The sequence below is a fragment of the Canis lupus genome, chromosome 25 (assembly GCF_011100685.1).
Source record: "Canis lupus familiaris isolate Mischka breed German Shepherd chromosome 25, alternate assembly UU_Cfam_GSD_1.0, whole genome shotgun sequence".
NCBI classification, from domain to species: Eukaryota; Metazoa; Chordata; class Mammalia; order Carnivora; family Canidae; genus Canis; species Canis lupus.
Genome location: NC_049246.1, coordinates 34,445,371 through 34,459,153, shown reverse-complemented (window position 1 = coordinate 34,459,153; position 13,783 = coordinate 34,445,371). Strand labels below are relative to the sequence as shown.

The 13,783-nt window shown below is 40.1% G+C and overlaps 1 long non-coding RNA gene across 3 annotated transcripts in view; it reads right to left on the bottom strand.

Annotated features, from left to right (window-relative positions):
• The window catches only part of LOC106557775, a 41,624-nt gene that overhangs the window by 4,327 nt on the left and 23,514 nt on the right, over positions 1–13,783 (bottom strand). Inside the window, exons 2-6 of one of the 3 annotated variants that reach the window (XR_005378680.1) lie at positions 6,656–6,752; positions 4,915–5,057; positions 1,555–1,711; positions 1,292–1,454; positions 149–274 (exon numbers count right to left, since the gene is read on the bottom strand). This is a non-coding gene — a long non-coding RNA (uncharacterized LOC106557775). The remainder of the gene's footprint in view (positions 1–148; positions 275–1,291; positions 1,455–1,554; positions 1,712–4,914; positions 5,058–6,655; positions 6,753–13,783) is intronic. The other 2 variants (XR_005378681.1, XR_005378682.1) reach the window with 2 other exon arrangements.

Genomic DNA, 13,783 nt, shown 5'->3' with positions numbered 1-13,783 from the left:
ATAGCCCATCTGGGAAGATAGAGGAATTATGGAAGGAGAAGGCATTATGAGGTAGGAGACACAGGGTGGGACAGACTGTGGGAGCAACAGATCCTCCAAGAGGGAAAACTGTACCAATCATGAGACGGAAGTCCTAGGGTTGCCATACCTGCACCTGTGCACAGAGCAGGGGCCTGGAGGTAGCAGGGCCTCGCTTAACTCCCAGTTCAGCCTCCCTCACCCACACTCTGGCAGTGCCAGATGGGAGCAATCGGACTCTGAGCAAGAATTTAACCTGTAAGACAGAGCAAATCATCATCAAATTCCTGGCACCATACTGAGATTAAATAAGATGTAGGAGAAATGCACTGCACACTGCTATCCACAGATATATAAGGTGAGCATTGAATAAAAGTATATATTTTCTGGTAGTTTCTTGAAAAAAAAACAGGTGATATTAACTTTTTTTTTTTTTTTGAGAGAGAGAGAGAGCTTGTGTGAGTAGGAGGAGCTGCTAGAGGATGGGCAGAGGGAGCGAGAGAGAGAATCTTAAGCAGGCTCCACACCCAGTGCAAAGCCCAACATGGAGGGGACAGGGCTCGATCTCACAACCCTGAGATCATGACCCAAGCCAAAGTCAGATGTTTAACTGACTGAGTCACCCAGACCCTCCCCTCTTCCCTGATATTAACTCTAATAGTATGTGGTGGACAACCTGGAAGAAATGGATAAATTCTTAGAAACACATAAACTACCAAGACTGAAACAGGAAAAAAAAAAAGAAAAGAAAACCTGAACAGACCAATAAATAGCAAAGAAATTGAATTAGTAATCAAAAACCCAAAAAACAAAATCCCGGGGCTAGATGGCTTCACAGGCAAATTCTAACAAATGTTGAAAGAAGAGTTAATACCTGTTATATTCAAACTATTCCAAAAAAATAGAAAGGGAAGGAGAACTTCCAAATTCATACCAAGAAGTCAGCATTACCCTGATCCCAAAACCAGATAAAGACACTAAAAAGAGAGAGAAACAGTCTAATATCTCTGATGAACATAGATGCAAAAATCCTTAACAAAATACTAGCAAACTGAATCCAACAATATATTTAAAAAATCATTCATTATGATCAAGAGGGATTTATTCCTGGGTTGCAAGCATGGTTCAATATTCACAAATCAATGTGATATATCAGTAAGAGAAAGGATAAGAACTATATGATCATTTCAATAGATACAGAAAAATTATTTGACAAAGTACAACATGCATTCATAGAAAAACCCTCAACAACATATATTTACAGGGAACATACCTCAATATAATAAAGGTTGTATTTTAAAAACTCACAGCTAACATCAGCCTCAATGGAGAAAAACTAAAAGCTTTTCCTCTATAGTCAGGAAGACAAAGATGTCCACTCTCACCACTTCTATTCGACATAGTACTGGACTGTACTAGCCACAGTACTCAGACAACTAAAAGAAACAAAATACATCCAAATCAGTAAGGAAGAAGTAAAACTCTCACTATTTGTGGATGACATACTATATATAGAAAACTCGAAAGACTATGTACCTGGGTGGCTCAGTCTGTTAAGTGCCTCACTCTTGGTTTCAGCTCAGCTCATGATCTCAGGGTCCTGTGATAGAGCTCTAAGTTGAGCTCTGAGCTCATCGTGAAGTTGGCTTGTCCTTGTCCTCTTCCTCCTCCTCTTTCTCCCTCACCCGTCTCTCTGGAATAAATAAACAAAATCTTAAAAAAAAAAAAAAGAAAAGAAAAAGACTCCACCGAAAAACTACTAGAACTGATAAATTCAGAAAAGTCTCAGGATACAAAAATCAATGTACAGAAATCTCTTGCATTTCTATACACTAATAATGAAGCAGCAGAAAGAGAAACTAAGAAAACAATTCCATTTACAATTGCACCAAAAAAAAAAAAATAGGTATCTAGGAGTAAACCTAACCAAAGAGGTAAAAGACCTGTACTCTGTAAACTATAAAACACTGATGAAAGAAATTGAAGATGACAAAGAAATGGAAAGACACTCCATGCTCATGGATTGGAAGAACAAATATTGTTAACATGTCTATACTACCCAAAGCAGTCTACACATTTAATGCAATCCCTATCAAAATACCAACAACACTTTTCACAAAGCTAGAACAAACAATCCCAAAATTTTTATGGAACCGCAAAATACCCCAAATAGTCAAAGCAATCTTGAAAAAGAAAAGCAAAGCTGGAGGAAGCACAGGTCTGGACTTCAAGTTATACTACAAAGTTGTAGTCATTGAAAGAGTAAGGTACTAGCACAAAAATAGATACATAGATGAATAGAACAGAAAAGAAAACCCAGAAACAAACTCTCAATTATATGGCCAACTGATCTTTGACAAAACAGGAAAGAATATGCCATGGGAATAAGACAATCTTTTCAACAAATGGTGTTGGAAAAACTGGACAGCAACATGCAGAAAAATGAAACTGGACCACTTTCTTACACCACCCACAAAAATAAATTCAAAATGGATGAAAGAAAAAAATAAATTAAAAAAATGTATGAAAGACCTCAATGTGAGACCTGAAACCATGAACATTCTAGAAGAGAGCATAAGCTGTAATTTCTGACATCGGCCATAATAACTTCTTGCCAAATAGGTCTTCTGGGTCAAGGGAAACAATAGCAAAAATAAACTAGCAGGACTATATAAAAATAAAAAACTTCCTGCACAGCAAAGGAAACAAACAAAACTAAAAGGAAACCTATGGAATAGGAAAACATAGTTACCAATGACATATCTTATGAAGGGATGGTATCAAAATATACAAAGAACTTATATAACTCAACACCCAAAAGCAAATAATCCAATTAAAAATGAACTTACATTTTTCCAAAGAAGACATCCAGATGGCTAACAGATACATGAAAAGATGCCCAGTATCACTCATCCTCAGGGAAACACAAGTCAAAACTACAATGTAATATCACCTCATACCTGTCAGAATGGCTAAAATCAAGAACACAAGAAACAACAGATGTTGGTGAAGATGTGGAGAAAAAGGAACTGTGCACTGTTGGTGGGAATGCAAACTGGTGCAGGCACTGTGGAAAACAGTATGGTGGTTCCTTAAAAAGTTAAAAATAGACCTACCCTATGATCCAGGAATCACCCTCCTGGGGTATTTACCTAAAGAATATAAAAACATTAATTCAAAGGAATACATGCACCCCTATGCTTATAACAGCATTATTTATAAAGCCAAGATATGGATGCAGCCCAAGTGTCCATAAAGAAGATGTGATATATATATATCACATACACACATATATATATAATGGAATATTACTCAGCCATAAAAAGGAATGAAATCTTGCCATTTGCAATGACATTGATGGAACCCTCTCTGCCTCACCTCCCTCCATAAGGATGATGTGGGAGCAGGGCATGAGCTGGGGGCTCAGACACTGAACAAAATGCCCCAGGGCCTGGTGAAAGGGAGAGGGTCATTCCAACTCTGGGGAACCCTTAGGGAGGGGGTACAGAAGGGGGAAAAATGAAGTAAAAATAAACATCTAATCTCTGTTGGGTTCTTCTCTGACCAAAGCCGTTATAACTCCCTTACCCTCTCCTCCTGAGTCTTGTCACTCATTTGAGATGGCCATTGCCTCTCTGTCCCAGCTGGGGGCTCTGAAGCCCTGAAGAACTGGCCTGCTGTCCTGGATGTGGTCAGGGAGATAAGGTGACTTACCTTATATAACTTATATAATTTATATAACCTATATAACTCAACACCCAAAAACAAATAATCCAATTAAAAATGGGAAGAATGGCAACCATAGAAGTGGTCTACTGTGCCCAGTGGAAAACTCAACGTAGCCAGGAGGGAAAGGTGCCCAGGTGTGGGGAGGGGCCGCCATGGGGGGCAGTGGGGGACATGCGGACAGAAGGTGAGGGGTCACTGTGGGCTCAGAAGACCCCACGGGCCCAGGAAAATGCTAACAGAATGACAGGGCTGTGTGAAAGCAGGACAGAGAAAGGAGTATAAGGAAACTTGGGTTTCTGTAGGTTAGGAGCCCCCCCTGACTCCAATGTCTCAGTAGGGTACTTCTGGCAGAACTCAGGAGAATCTTTTCTAGGACAGTACCAGGTTTGCATCCTGACACTCCCTGTCTCTGATCCTAATGCATGGACTTACCTCCTCATTTGGAGACAAAGGATAAAGATTTGGTGATGTTTCCTTCATGATCCTCAATCCTTCTTCACCATTCAAACACCTTTCCACTAGCTGAACTCAGTTGGCCAAGGAATTTGGGGACCACTTTCTGCTACAACATACATGGGGCACACACAAAGGACAGCCACCATTCACTTGTCACTAACAGATGGATGAAAAGGATGACTATTCATTATTTACTACATCAGGATTGAAAGGAAGTATCAATTAGATCACAGGGTCAGTAGCAAGAGGTGGGGTTTAACAGGAGAGACCCAGATGGAGAGGAGCCCTTGAGTGCCTTCCCCTAAACCCAGCACTGCTACAGTGACACTGGACTCTGGGCTGTGAAGGCTGAGAGAGCCCGGCACCTGCCAAGAGCACAGGGCCCAGTGCTAAGTGGGGCCTGGCCCAGGCCTAGACCTACCTCACAGCTCAAACCTAGCACTTTTCTACTCAGCCAGGCTTCTTCCATGCTGTACCTGTACAGGTCCCCACAATGATAGACAGATTTTTTACCCTTCTTCTAATGGATAGAAGATTTCCCTACCAGGTGACATGCATTATAAAAGCAATTCCTGTTTTTGTTTTATTTTATTTTATTGACTTAATACATAATTGTATGACAGGGTGTAAGAAAGACCAAGCTGGTCTGAAATGCAGGTTTCAGATTGTACATTGGCCATGACCACCATGTAATTATCACCTTGAACCCACCTCTGAGCAGGGCCTCCACAGGTTCTGTACGTGAGTGACATATTGTGCAGAGTATGCAGAAAAGGGGGTGTTTGAATGATTGGTGAAATCCATTCCTTATGTGCATGGCTTGTAACCTCTCTTCAACTCTGATGCACAGGTTCCTGGGAAGAGGGTAGAAAGCTGATGAGTGAATGCTCACAGGACTCCCAGAGGCTGGCAGTGGTGGCTGGACACTCAGCTTTAAGCTGCCAGTGGAATCTAAACAGAATCTAAATCTAATCCTCTATCCAACCTTGATCTTTTCAATCCTGCAATTGCCAGGTACATTAGACTGCAGCACTGCCAATGGAAAATTATATTACAAGCCACACATGGGGGCGCCTGGATGGTTCAGTTGGTTAAGTGTCTGCCTTTGGCTCAAGTCATGAATCCATGGTCTTGGGATCGAGTCCTGCATTGGGCTCTCTGCCTAGTGGAGAGTCTGCTTCTCCCTCTCCCTCAGACCCTCCCCCAGCTCATGCTCTCTCTGTCTCTCTCTCTCTCAAATAAATAAGTAAAATCTTAAAAAAAAAAAAAAGCCACACATGAAATTTGAATTCATGGTTACCAACTTAAAAGATAACAAAGAGGTCAAATTAATTTGAACAATATATATATTTTTTTAAGATTTTATTTATTTATTTATTTATGAGAGACACACACACATACAGAGAAAGAGAGAGAGAGAGAGAGAGAGAGAGAGGCAGAGACACAGGCAGAGGGAGAAGCAGGCTCCATGCAGGGAGCCCGACACAGGACTCCATCCCGGGTGTCCAGGACCACACCCTGGGCTGAAGGCGGCGCTAAACCGCTGAGTCACCCGGGCTGCCCTGAACAATATATTTTTTAACCTAAAATAACCAACACATCATTTTCATGTATAATCACTAAAAGACAGTGAGATATTTCACTTTCTGTAACACTTCACTCAAAGGATAAAACCCATGTTCCCTCCACAGTTCCTGGGTGTGTGATTTGCCCTCACTTATCCCCTTGACTTCTTCACCCTCCAGTCACCCCAGCTGTATCCTAGCTTTGCTCAGAGAAGCCCAATCCCTGTCCCTCCCTGGAGCAATAGTGTCTCAGGGATGGGGTGGGGGGGTCTCCCAGAACTTCTGCTTGGCCCCTTGCACCAGAGACAGTGGCTCTTTGCGTCAAAGTCACCATTCCCAGGCAGCCCGGGTGGCCCAGCGGTTTAGCGCCTGCCTTCGGTCCAGGGCGTGATCCTGGAGTCCCAGGATTGAGTCCCACGTTGGGCTCCCTGCATGGAGCCTGCTTCTCCCTCTGCCTGTGTCTCTGTCTCTGTCTTTCTCTCTCTGTGTCTGTCATGAATAAATAAATAAAATCTTTAAAAAAAAAAAAAGTCACCATTCCCAGGAGACCTCAGCAATCTGTTTCTGTCCCACTTGTCACCCAATTGTCCTTGAGGCTCTTACTATATGTCTCTGACTGACTGACATGTTCATCTGTCTGTCTGGATGCCATTCCAGAAGGAGAACTTCAGGAGGCAGGGGCCCCATGATGTCCACTAACACCATGCCTGGCACACAGAAGACATTCAATAAACACATGTGAAATAAGGGACCAGGAACCGTAGGAATCAGAAGACTGGAAGGACATGCAGACACCGGTCGGGTAAGAGCTGGAGATCAGTCTTTCTTTTTCTTTTTTTTTTTTTTTTAATTTTTTTTTTTTTTTGAGATCAGTCTTTCAAATGTACCTGCTGGACACAACCCATCTCAGGCCCTGGGCTCTCAGCTAACTTCTGCTGAACGCTGTCTTGCCTGGAGGCCTGATGTGGCTGAGGAAGTTAGGACCTGTAGGGACAAAGGGAAGGCAGGCATGAGTGGCAGCCAGATCCTCCTCCCTCACCAGGCTGCCTCTCACATTGTCTCCAGTCCAGCCTAAAAAAAGCAAACAGGCTGAGACCTTCCCTCTAGCTCTATACTCTCTTTTGCATTCATGTTTGTCTGTTGTCCTTTGGTACTAGCAAGTGACTTACACCAGAAAAACCTCAGTATTCTTTTCTCTTGTAATACAATAAAACGTATTTGTCCCACAAAATATGGGCAAGGAAAGTTTCTTTTTCTTTCTTTTTAAGATTTTATTTATTTTGGGCAGCCCGGGTGGCTCAGCAGTTTAGCACTGCCTTTGGCCCAGGGTGTGATCCTGGAGACCCGGGATCGAGTCCCGCATCGGGCTCCCGGTGCATGCAGCCTGCTTCTCCCTCTGCCTGTGTCTCTGCCTCTCTCTCTCTCTGTGTGTCTCTCAAAAAAGATTTTATTTATTTTATTCATGAGAGACGAGAGAGAGAGAGAGAGAGAGAGAGAGAAGCAGAGACTTAGGCAGAACGAGAAGCAGGCTCCCCATAGGGATCCCAAATGCGGGACTCAATCCCAGGACCCCAGGATCACAACCTGAGCCAAAGGCAGATGCTCAACCACTGAGCCACCCTGGTGCCCAAGGAAAGCTTTTATAAGAATATAAAACCACATGTGAAGTCCTCAATTAGAGACAGCATTCATTATTTTCTTCCTTTTAGTTGTTTTATTTGACCGTATGTGTGAACTCATTTTCTCTCTCTCTTGCACATGCACACACACACACACACACACTTTTAACAAATGAAGGTTATATTATGAGCACACTTTTTAAAAAGCAGGATATGGAGGGGCACTTGGCTGGCTCAGTTGGTAAAGTATGTGACTCTTGACCTCAGGGTCATGAGTTCAAGCCCTACATTGGGCATGGAGCCTACCTAAAAAAATTAAGTTAAAAAATAAATGAAAACCAATTTTTGGAAAGCTGTAACTGGAAATCTAATTTTTTTCAATAAAGTGCTCATCTCTGAGAATGAATAAATGAATGAATAAATAAAAACCAGGATATGGGATGACATGTTAAGTAATGAACTTCTAACTTTAACCTAACCACCTCATCCCAAAATGAGCTTGTCAGTATCTCACAAAATACCAAAAGGAGGAAATGGCAATACAGAAATTGGGCCAGGGTCTCTATGCTCAAAATGACATGAGGACAGCCAAAGAAATGTGATAGGATTAGCTAGTAGTACTGCATCACTGTTCAAGGTCTCATTTTGAAAGTTGTGTTGTGGTTACAAGAGAGAATGTCTTCATTTTTGAAAACATACACTAAAGCATTCAGGTATCCATCAGCTCTTTTTCAAACAGTTCAGAAAAAGGGGTTTTGAAGAGTTTTTGCAACTTTTCTTTAACATGGGAGTATTTTACGTTAGAAAGTTAAATTAAGAAAGAAACAAAGAAAAAGAAAGAAGGAAAAGTTAAAATAAAAACAGCTTATTTGGAGCCCAGTTCAATTGACTATATCTAAACAAGATAAAATGTAGCCCTCTCCCACAGAAAACCTGCCAAGCATCTGGTGACAGCTAAGCTTCCGCATGTTCCAGGCTGGGCCTCCCTGAGTCCAGGCAATGCGGGGTCTCCTTTCTCTTCTCCCATATGCTCTTCCCTCCTGTCTTCCCTGCTTCTCTTCCTCAGATTCTTTCCCTCAATATTTTATTATGAACATTTTCAAGCATTCAGTAATATATATATATAACATATTCGCTGCCTGGATTCTATATATAACTAAGAGTTTGCTATATCTGTTCTATTCCAGGTTTCTTTCTATATCCATCCCTCTGTGATGAAATTCAGGTGTAGGTATCAGTACATTTCTCTTAATACTTTAGCATGTATTTCAATAACTAGAGTTCAATATTTGTTGACAGTTTTTTTAAATTTCACTTTCTTTTTTAATTTATTTTTTTAGGTTTAAATTCAATTAACATAATGTGTTATTGGTTTCAGAGGTAGAGATCAGTGTGATTCATTGGTCTTTTAAAAAAATATTTTATTTATTCATTTTTTAAAAAGATGTAATTTTTTTATTTATTCATGGGAGACACAGAAAGTGACAGAGACATAGGCAGAGGGAGAAGCAGGCTCCCTGCAGGGAACCCGATGCAGGACTCGATCCCAAGACCCTAGGATCACTACCTGAGCCGAAGACAGATGCTCAACCACTGAGCCACCCAGGTGCCCCAATTTTATTTATTTATTTGAGAGAGAGAGCACAAGAGAAAGCACAAGTGGGTGAGCAGGGGGTGGGGAACAGAGGGAGAAGCAGGCCCTCTGCTGAGCAGGGAGCTTGATCCCAGAACCCCGAGACCATGACCTGAGCCGAAGGCAGACACTTAACTGACTGAGCCACCCAGGCGCCCCTCATCAGTCTTATATAATACCCAATGTTCATTTCATCACATGCCCTCCTTAATGTCCATCACCTAGCTACCCCATCCCCTATCCCTTTCCCCTCCAGCAATCCTCAGTTTGTTTCCTATGATTAAGAGTTTCATATGGCTTCTCTCCCTCTCTGATTTCATCTTTTTTCCTCTTTCCCTATGAATCTTAAATTCATGTTTCTTAAATTCCACGTATGAGTGAGATCATATAATTGTCTTTCTCTGATTGACTTTTGTTTAGCATTATTACCCTCTAGCTGCATACACGTCATTGCAAATGGCAATGTTCCTGAAACAGAACTCCTGGAACTCTTTTAATTTCCTCAGTGATGAGGGTGATAGGAGTGTCTTTTGTTCTAATAGGCCACATTAGATTAGGTGGGCTGCAGGGTAGCTTCTGGGTGAGGGCTAGTCACTGAAAGACCAAGCCATGAGAAGAAGTTTGAAATTTTCAACCTTACCCCCTATCCCCTGGGAAAGTGAACAATGTAGAGATTGAGATAATAATTGACCATGCATCATGTGGGGAAACCTCCATAAAATCCCTAAATGGGGTTTCAGAGAGCTTCCGGGTTGATGAACACATCCACCTGTTGGGAGGGTTGTATACACCAACTCCACAGGGACAGAAGCTCCCGCTCTCTGGATTTTTCTGGACCTCACCCAATATACTTCTGGCTATTCATTTGCATCTTTATAATAAATCAATAAACATGTTTCCCTGAGTTCTGTGAGCTGTTATAGGGAATTATTGAACCTGAGGAGAGGGTCATGGGAACCAAGTCAGACAAAAGTGTGGGTCACGTGGGAGCCTATTTGTAATTGACAACTGAAGTTGGGGTGATTATGTGGGACTGAGCCCTCAAAGGTGGAGTCTGCACCAACTCCTAGTAATCAGTGTCAGAGTACTTTGTTTCTCTCATTTCTATGTTTCCTTTTTACTTCATTTGGTTTAATTTTTTTTTTTTTGAGAGAAAGAGAGTGTGTCCTCTAGAGCAGGATTGGGGGTGGTGAGGTGCAGAGGGACAGGGAGACAGAACATCTTAAGCAGGCTTCACACCCAGCAGGGAGCCCGAGGTGGAGCTCGATCTCACAACCTTGAGATCATGACCTGAGCCAAAATCAAGAATTGGTCATTTAACCGACTGCACCATCCAGGTGCCCCAAATTTATACTTATTTCTATGGCTGATTAATGTTGATCTTCAGGTCACAGATTTTATATATTCCTCCTTCTCAACAGCTTAAGTGAGATACAATTCACAAGATTAATAATTATGCTGCTTTATATAAATCATTCATTTAAAGTATATATTTCAGGATGCCTGGGTGGCTCATTGGTTGAGTGTCTGTTTTTGGCTCAGGATGTGATCCCAGGGTCCTGAGATCAAGTCCCACATCAAGTTTCCTGCTGGGAGTCTGCTTCTCCCTCTGCCTGTCTCTGTGTCTCTCATGAATAAATAATATCTTTTTTTAAAGTACATGCATATTGAGTGTTATATTATCCTGATGAATCAACAATTTTATCATTATATATCCCTCTTTTTCTTTGCTAATAAGCCCTAATTGAAGCTTACTTTGACATTAAGAGAGCTACACCAAGCTTTCTTATGCTTACCAGTTGCGTTGTATATCTTTTCCCATCTTTTGCTTTTAGTCTATCTAGGACTTTGTATTTAAAGTGTATGTTTTATACAGCTTATAATTTCAGCTTGCTTTTTTCCCCCCAGAAAAACCTCAGTCTTGTATTTAGAGTGTTTATTCTAGTTACATTTATTGTTGTGGCCATATGTGGAAAACACAATCTGCCACAATTTCATTTTGCCTTTTCCTTAAAGGATATTTTTCCTGGACATGAATGAATAATGGGGCAATAGGTTTTTTTTCACCACTTCGAAGATTCTGGGCTTCAATTTTTTTTAGTCAGTTTTCACTCACTGTTCTTTTGAGTGCAAAAATTTTTTCACTCACAAATTTTTTCTTCATCATTAACTATGACGTGCACAGGTGGTATTTTTTTATGTTTATCTTTCTTTGGAGTTTACTGAGATTTCTGAATATGTAAGTTGATGTTTTGCACTGCATTTGATAAAATTCTTTTTCTCATTTCCTCAGCCATTTCTTCTGAGTGTCCAACTTCACATATATTGCATGATACTACTCCACAGGTCACTGAGACTCTGATCCTTATTTTTTCTTAAAGATTTTATTTATTTATTCATGAGACACACACACACACACAGATGCATAGACACAGGCAGAGGGAGAAGCAGGCTCCATGCAGGGAGCCCGACGCGGGACTCGATCCCAGGTCTCCAGGATCACACTTCAGGCCGCAGGTGGCGCCAAACCAGTGCGCAACCGGGGCTGCCCGACTCTGATCCTTATTATTTTTCAATTCTTTTTGCCTCTGTTGTTCGGAATGAATGGTTTCTATTGATCTCTTCAAGTTCAGTCATTCTTTCTTCTGCAATGTTCAAAATGTTAATAATATTCAAGAGAATTTTTTATTTCAGATAATGGAATTTTCAGTTCTAAAATTTCCTTTTGATTGTTTTATAGTTATCATTCCTATAGTGAGATATTCTATTTTCTAATCATTTTGACAATCTTCTCTACAGACCTAATGCATATTTTAAAATCTCTCCTTAAAAGAGATTCTATTATGAATCAGAGTTAAGAAACGCTGAATTCAACCTTGAAGGAAGAGATATATAATGGGGAGTATCAGCAGGCAATGTTAAAATAGTTATTGAATGCATTAAAATGCATATAATTTTATAAATACTTATTGAGCATTGATTATGTAACAGGCATAATATATGCAAAGATGAAAATATTCAGTTCCTGTTTCAAGTGACTTGCAACCTAGTAGGAGATACTAAAACAACTATAATAAAATGTGGTATTAATGTGACATATTAAAAATGCTCATACCACCAAGGACTTTTACTTTCTTTGGAGGAAAAAACAGTAGGATAATCAGGAAAAAGAATGTAGGAAAGGAGAAGGGAAGAAAAATGAACAGAGGAATGTCTCGTACTTTATAAAGAAGTCTTAAGGGAAACCCAAAGACAACAGAGGATAGAAAGATAAGGACAAGAGAGGAAATTTTAGCCTCTGACACCAAAATCGATAGCAAACAGGAAACACATTCTAACTCCAAGCCAGATAAAAGTAAAATTTCACACTAATGGCCTATTTATCTCAGTTCCTTTTACCAGTACATCGTGTCCAGTTTTCAACAACAAAAAAAAAAAGATGGCATACTAAAAGACAAAAAATACCCACATGTTTGAAGAGAGGGCTAGCACCACAGTAAGAGACCAATATGGCAGAGATGTTGGAATTACCACAACAGGAATTTAAAACAACTATGGATAATATACTAATGATTCTAGGAGAAAAAGGACAAACTGAAAGAACAGATGGGAAATGTAAGCAGGGAAATGGAAACTTTAAGAAAAAAAATCAAAAGGAAATGCTAGAAATAAAAAATGCTATTACAGAAATAAAAAAATGTCTTTCATAGGCTCATCAATAGCTCAGACACGACCAAGGGAAAAATCAGTAAGCTTGAAGAAATGTCAATGGAAACTTATAAAACCAAAGCAAAAAGAGGGGGGAAAAAAAGGAATGAAAAAGGTAGAACAGAATATTCAAGAATTGTGAGACAATTAGAGTAACATACACATAATGGAAACAGAAGTAGAAGAAAAAGAGAAGGAACAGAAGAAATATTTGAAACAATAATAACTGCAAATTTCCCCAAATCAATGATAGACAACAAACCACATATCTAGGAAAGTCAGAGAACACCAAGCAGGATTTTTTTTAAAAAAATCCATGCTTAGGCATATCATACTCAAGCTGCAGAATATGAAAGAAAAACTATTTAAAGAAGCCTGAGAGGGAAATTGCCTAACCTATAGAGGAGGAAGGATAAAAATTAAAATGAGCTTTTCTTCAGTAACCATGCAAGCAAAAGAAAGTGGAGTATAATATTTAAAGTGTGAAAGAAAAAAAAAAAACCACCAACCTCGAATTCTGTGGCCAGCAAAATTATCCTTTAAAAGAAAAGAGAAATGAAGACTTTTTCAGGTAAACAAAAGCAGAGAACTTGTTGCCAGTAGCCTTGGCTTGCAAGATATGTTTTTAAAAATTCTTCAGAAAGAAGGAAAATGATTTAGGTCAGAAATTCAGATCTGTATTAAAGAAAGGAAGAGTATTAAAGAAGGAATAAATGAAGCTAAATTAAAATGTTTTATTTTACTTATTCCTACTTGATCAAAAAGATAGTTTGTTTAAAATAACAATAGCGGGCGGCCTGGGTGGCTCAGCAGTTTAGCACCGCCTTCAGCCCAGGGCCTGATCCTGGGGACCCGGGATGGAGTCCCAGGTTGGGTTCCCTGCATGGAGCCTGCTTCTCCCTCTGCCTGTGTCTCTGCCTCTCTCTCTCTCTCTCTCTCTCTGTCTCTCGTGAATAAATAAATAAAATCTTAAAAAATAAAAATAAAATAACAATAGCAACAAAGTATTCAGTGATGATAACTTTTTGAAGAGTGAAATAAATGAAGGCAATGTT